General features: G+C 43.6%; 1 long non-coding RNA gene across 2 annotated transcripts; it reads left to right on the top strand.

Moving 5' to 3' along the window:
- The first annotated feature begins 825 nt into the window (after positions 1–825).
- Positions 826–3,793, top strand: LOC121035254 (uncharacterized). Of its 2 annotated transcripts, XR_005792829.1 has the most exons (3): positions 826–1,019; positions 1,756–1,913; positions 2,091–3,793. It is a non-coding gene; the product is annotated as an uncharacterized LOC121035254 (long non-coding RNA). The 2 variants fall into 2 exon arrangements; XR_005792828.1 differs by having other exon boundaries at positions 1,756–3,793.
- The last annotated feature ends 2,405 nt before the right edge of the window (positions 3,794–6,198 follow it).

Genomic DNA, 6,198 nt, shown 5'->3' with positions numbered 1-6,198 from the left:
TATGTTCATGCATATTATAAGAGCCGGGCCACAAAGGGGGCTAAGACCTATAATTGATATGCTTTAATGAGCAATGTTTATTTTGTTATGTTACTTTCTGTACCCCAAATATCTATATATTTAGTTTCTCATAAAGGATTCAACAGAGAAAATGACTAATTGCTCAAGAGTCCACGAATACGTTCAGGGTTCTGAACTATCGCACTGATTCGATTTAGAATAATCGGACCCTTAATACTGTGACCTCGAATTGCAAGTCATTTGGTCTGGCTTTTCTGGATGGCAACATTTAGAAAGGAAACAGCATTAGGCAAATACAGTAAACATTTTCTTTTTCCAGGAAAGCGCTTTCTTTTATCTCCTGGGCCACCTATGCCTTCAGAAGCTGAAACTCCAGGAGAAATGTAGCTTTTCATTATCTAGCCTTTAAGCCTGCCAGTAAATTTTATTTTCCTAATGTCCAGGACGTTTATTTTTCTATCAGTCTTTAAGGAAGATGAACCCATTTTTCCCACAGTACGGAGGAGCATGCACTTGTATACTTTCCTTGCATGAAAACAATGTTTGTTTTTTTTGTTTCGGGTTTTTGTTTTGAACACATGTAAGCTCTTTGAGGGGAGGCATATTGCCATTATTTAAGAAAGAGCTGGGTGTGTGTGGTGGGAAGAGCACTGGATCTGGAGTTAGGACCCCAGTTTTAACTCCGGCTGGCTGTTGTCTGGGAGCTCTGCTCCCACTCACAAAATGACGTCATTGGACCAAACAGCCTTTAAGCTCCCAGCTACTCTAACATTCTGTGTTCTGAGATTTCCCATGGCACCTCCCTGATGCTTACTCATTGGGTCTGACCAACTTAAGTGAAGAAAATGACCTAAAGCTGGTGTTCAAACCCAAGGTCCTCAATTACATTTTTCACCGAGTACACTCCTCAAGAAAGAATGACGCCATTGACCGTGGATTCCCTTTCATGGACACCCCCTGCCTACATTACTAGGATGGTTTATCAGTGATTATTAAAGGTAGGCATGGGATTCTGTTTATAACAATTACTTCCAAATTTGCCTCTCTTTCACTGGTAGCTTCCCACTCCAGTTTATCCTACAAACTACTACAAATTTAATTTTCCTACTAATTTCCTTTCATTTACCTGCTCAAAAATGCATGTGAGCTCTTGATTGTTTATGGGAAAAAACCCGCCATATTCCTAAGTATGTAGTTCAAGGCTCCATACTATGGCCCCAGTCTGTCTTTCCAAATTTATCACTGAACATATTCTATGCTTTAAACCTCTGTTCTGAGCAGAACTGAAAGCTTTATTGTCGTTTCAGGGTGGGGAGATGGGAGGCCTTCCTACCTGCGTGCCTTTGTTATGGAAGGCAGTCTCCCTGCTCAGACATCCCCATTCTTACTGTTTAGAAATCCATGGAAATTTCTTTAGAAATGTAATTTTTTTTTTAAATTTTTTTTTTCAACATTTATTTATTTTTGGGACAGAGAGAGACCAAGCATGAACGGGGGAGGGGCAGAGAGAGAGGGAGACACAGAATCGGAAACAGGCTCCAAGCTCTGAGCCATCAGCCCAGAGCCCGACGCGGGGCTCGAACTCACGGACCGCGAGATCGTGACCTGGCTGAAGTCGGACACTTAACCGACTGCGCCACCCAGGCGCCCCTTTAGGAATGTAATTTAAATATTTCAATTAAAATTCAATATAAAATTTAAATAGAAGTACTTCCCTTTTTTTTTTTTTTACAGTCCGTTCAAATCCATTCCACTCTCTTGTCGCTGATCCCCAAAGCCCGCCACGATCGTGCTCAGTTACTATGTAGGGTCACCATCAACGTTTAGCCCTCAACGTATTTTGGATAATTATACGTTTTGCATTTTAGCAGGAACTGCCTACCAGTGCTAAGGTGTGTGTTTCTTGTTTTCTCACTGGATTAAGATCTCCTTGAAAGCAAGAGTAGAGTCTTAACCCATATTTGGATAATCTGTGCTTACTAGTCTGTATTCCCATATTATCTCATTCAAATCACCAGTAAGGTACTGATTATATGACTTAGTGGCTGTTTACATTTCTGTCTTCGTAGGTAAGCTACGATTTTTTTCTATTGCAAGAGCAACACCACCTGTGTTTTCTCCCTAGTGGTGAGCCCCAGTGCCTGGCACATGGTAGATGTTCAATAAGTGTTTGTTGAAAGAATGAGTGCAGTCAGATTTGACTTTGCCAGAAAGAGCTGACTTTGTAAGAAGTTGATAAATTGAGCTGCTTTATGATCAGTCTAAAACGTAGAAGGTGATTGCCTCTGAAAATAGGATGCATCTTTTCTTTGTTTCTTGGCATTTTTCCTATTAGGAGTAGAACTTGAGCAGATTAAATAGGACTCAATCTCGAATCCACAAATGACACCAAGCCTGAAATGATGCTGAGGTTGGAAGCGATTTAGTTCACTTGAATTTTATTTGGGGGATAATGTTTTCCTTCTGGGAAGAGAAATGCTAATGAAAAAATCGCCTCCCGACTACAACGCAGAAGTAATAGGAATCTGGCCAGAAATATGATCTTATGAAAATTCTCCAAGCAAAGCATCTTATACTCATGTCTGTGCCTTTGGATTGACATTCTGATGTTTGCCTTTCTCTGGTTTCCAGAGCTCAGGGTGGAGAGAGGCGCCAGGGTAACAAGCCAAATAGGTCTATTATGGGATGTCATGCTCACTGGGCATGAGTGCTGTCTCCTAGGACATTTATAGCGTTCATTACTCAGTCCAACTTTAATAACACATGGACAAGCCTGGGGCAATTTGTAAAGGATCTGAGAGTTTTTTTGTTATGAAAGTCTATATTATAGAATTAGCGGGTCTCGGGATTGGACTCGATTGGAAAGATGATCTCATCAAAGGACCCATAGCTCTCTACTGGAGAAGAACTGCTTTCAATAACCCTGACATTGTAAATGGCCATGGGTATTGGGGGACCATTTGTAAGACTAAGTTAACAGATGGTGACTGTTAACGTTGGAAGTTAGGATATGGGCAAAATGGCAAATGCTGATTCTACTTTTTCCCTGCAGCCAAGGGAGCTATGAAGAGGTGGGACAGGGAGTGGCCAGCCATCCTAACCTTTCTGCTATAAACCCTAGAGAGGAGAACATGAGGGGGATCAGTGATGTAAGTCAACCAAGAGAGATTCCGGTGTCTTCTAGATTAGCGTTTCTGACCTGTTCTCCAGCTCACTCGGAAGACTTGATAAAATTCAAATTCAGACTCAGGAGTTCTGCGGTAGGGTCTGAGATTCTGTACTTCTAACAAGGTTCCAGGTGGTGCCAGTGCTGCTGATACATGAGCCACATTTTGAGTAGCAAGATTCTAGAATCTACCATCCGGGTCAGTCTGTTGGATACTGAGCCCCATGTGAACCACCTCAAATAGAGAAGAAATAGACTCCAAGCAAATAAGGATGAAAAGATTACTGAATTATAGGTGATCAAAATTAAAAAAAAAATCCGGAAGATGATCCAGTTCATTGGTTTCCGATTTTTTTATTGTTTCTTTTTTAAATTTCTTTTTGAAAATCAAAGTTACATGCCGAATCTCAATGTATGAAATGGCTCAAAGCTTTCGTGTTTCGATTACATCTGGAACAGAAGCTTGGAGGCAACCCCTCCTCCTATGACTCTCCTCAAAGACTCCTAGTCTGTAGAACCCTAGGACTCTGAGTAGCACTGTTTGGAAACGACTGACCTTATTTATTGAATGCATTAGGAAATCATAAAATGGAACCCATATCCAAATCCTGATTGCTAGTCTGATGTTCTTTCTAATATGCAAGGGCAGCATAACTTATTACCTTGGCTTAGAAGCTAATTATCATTGATATGGGTCGTCTTTGACTATCTGAGCTCTGGTCAGTCTCTGACACAGTACTTGGTACTTGCTACATCACCCTTAGCTAACTGTGTGGGCTGGGGGAAGTCGCGTAGCCTTTTGGAGCCCCCATTTCTTGATCTATAGAATGAAAAAAAAAAACCAAAACCTGCTGTGAACTTCTCTACATATATCACCAGCACAGAGTATCCAGAATCTTAGAAGGACGAAAGAGGGGCGCCTGGGTGGCGCAGTCGGTTAAGCGTCCGACTTCAGCCGGGTCCCGATCTCGCGTGATCTCCCGTGATCTCGCGTGAGTTCGAGCCCCGCGTCGGGCTCTGGGCTGATGGCTCGGAGCCTGGAGCCTGTTTCCGATTCTGTGTCTCCCTCTCTCTGACCCTCCCCCGTTCATGCTCTGTCTCTGTCTGTCCCAAAAATAAATAAACGTTGAAAAAAAAATTTTTTAAAAAAGAAGGACGAAAGAAACATGCAGCGAATGCAAATGAAATGCGGGCAACAACTGTACTTGTCTTCTCTACCGTCGTAACCCCTCTGAATGCCTTGGCCTGTCATCAGCCGACACTCTATAAATATTTGCTAAACAAACGAAGAATGGTGATGTCATAGGCGGGAAACTATCTTATAACTTGTAAGTGTTAGATATAAATTTAAGGGACCATTAGGCTTATCATCATTATCAAATAAGCTCGAGACTGTCTGAGGTGCTCTGCTGGGTGTTGACAAAAGGGAGCCACATTCTCTCTGTCTCCGGCACCTGGTGACTCACAACCTCTGACAAACAACAAGGATTGGGATATAAGGGGCTCAGCGAGCGTTGGAGGGAGCCCCGGTCCTTTAAAAAGGGATGAGTAAGACGATTTTGCATAATACGCAGATAATGGAAACGCGTTGCACGCTGAGGAACAAGGGCAAATACATTTCGGGTGGAAAGTAGTCACAGATAATCTTGCTTTCGCACTAGGCCGCGCAAGAGATTTTGTTAGCCTTCCTCCGAGAAACTGGAGAAGGCATCACGAAAGAAGTGGCATTTGCAGCATCTTGCAATTCCCAATTCTTTTGGCAACAGGGTAAAGCATTTGTCAGAGCGGAAGTCAGACTATCATCTGGCGCGCTTCTGGGTAGAGGCCAGTCTAGAAAGCAGTTGCACTTTATGTAAAGAATCGCATAGCAGACAAGTACAAACTCTGCTCCTCGTCCCGGTCTTGTTTGTTTTCCTGGGGAGCAAGACACTGGGGACACAGTGCCCAGATGGATGGCTTGGGGCTGGGCTGTGGAACGACACTCCGCAGCAGGCATCAACCGCCCCAGGATCAATTTATCTTCTTTTCTGATTTGCAGAAGCCTTGACGGAGAATATCCGCTGGTTCTGTTGGAGGAAAGAGACTTCCTGAGACATGATGTAATTTTTGCAAAGGGGAAACACATGTCGGGTCCTGCAGTACAGAACAATACCGAGGTGCTGATAGCCCTTCTCTCAGTCACATGACAGGATACAGGGTGGGTTGGGTACTGCTACCCAGGAGCCTTTGGAGCAGGGGGCTGGGGGATGGGAAAGGCAAAAGAAAAGGCTCCGAGGCTTTTTAAGTACAGGGATTCCATTGAGTTTATGAGAGTCAGAGAGGAATACTTTTGTGTTTTTAGTTAGAATGATCTTTGTCTTTGGCACAGAGCATCTCACACGTGTGCTGCTTTTTTTCCTCCTGATGCACAGGTACTTACAGTGTTTGCACAAAGAAAAAGTGTCAGTAGATCCACATTTTGTTTCTATTGCAAAAACATTTCTTAAGTTGATTTATTTTGAGAGAGAGAGAGAGAGAGCGCACAAGCAGGGGAGGTACAGAGAGAGGGAGAGACAGAATCCCAAGCAGGCTCCAGGCCATCCGTGCAGAACCCGATGTGGGGCTCATGAGCTGTGAGATCATGACCTGAGCCGAGGTCAAGAGTGGGATGCCGAACTGACTGCGCCACCCAAGCGCAGCCTGCTAAATCTGTATTTTAAAATTCAGCAAAATAAGTGACCATTTTATCAGCATTATCATTCTTTTTAAAACTTTTATTTATTCATTTTGAGGGCGAGAGAGAGAGAGAGAGAGAGAGCGAGCAGGGGAGGGACAGAGACAGAGGGAGACCCGGAATCCAAAGCAGACTCCAGGCTCTGAGCTGTCAGCAGAGAGCCCGACATGGGGCTTGAACCCATGAGCTGTGAGATCATGACCTCAGATGAAGTCAGATGCTTAACCCGTTGAGCCACCCTGGCACCCCTCAGCGGTATCGTTCTTGCTGAAATTTTCATGATATTACGTAACTCTTG

Source organism: Herpailurus yagouaroundi, unplaced genomic scaffold (genome assembly GCF_014898765.1).
Source record: "Herpailurus yagouaroundi ecotype Mexico unplaced genomic scaffold, PumYag 161, whole genome shotgun sequence".
In the NCBI taxonomy this organism is placed as follows: domain Eukaryota; kingdom Metazoa; phylum Chordata; class Mammalia; order Carnivora; family Felidae; genus Herpailurus; species Herpailurus yagouaroundi.
The sequence above is the reverse complement of the archived record's forward strand: the minus strand, read 5'-3'. Positions and strand labels throughout refer to the sequence as shown.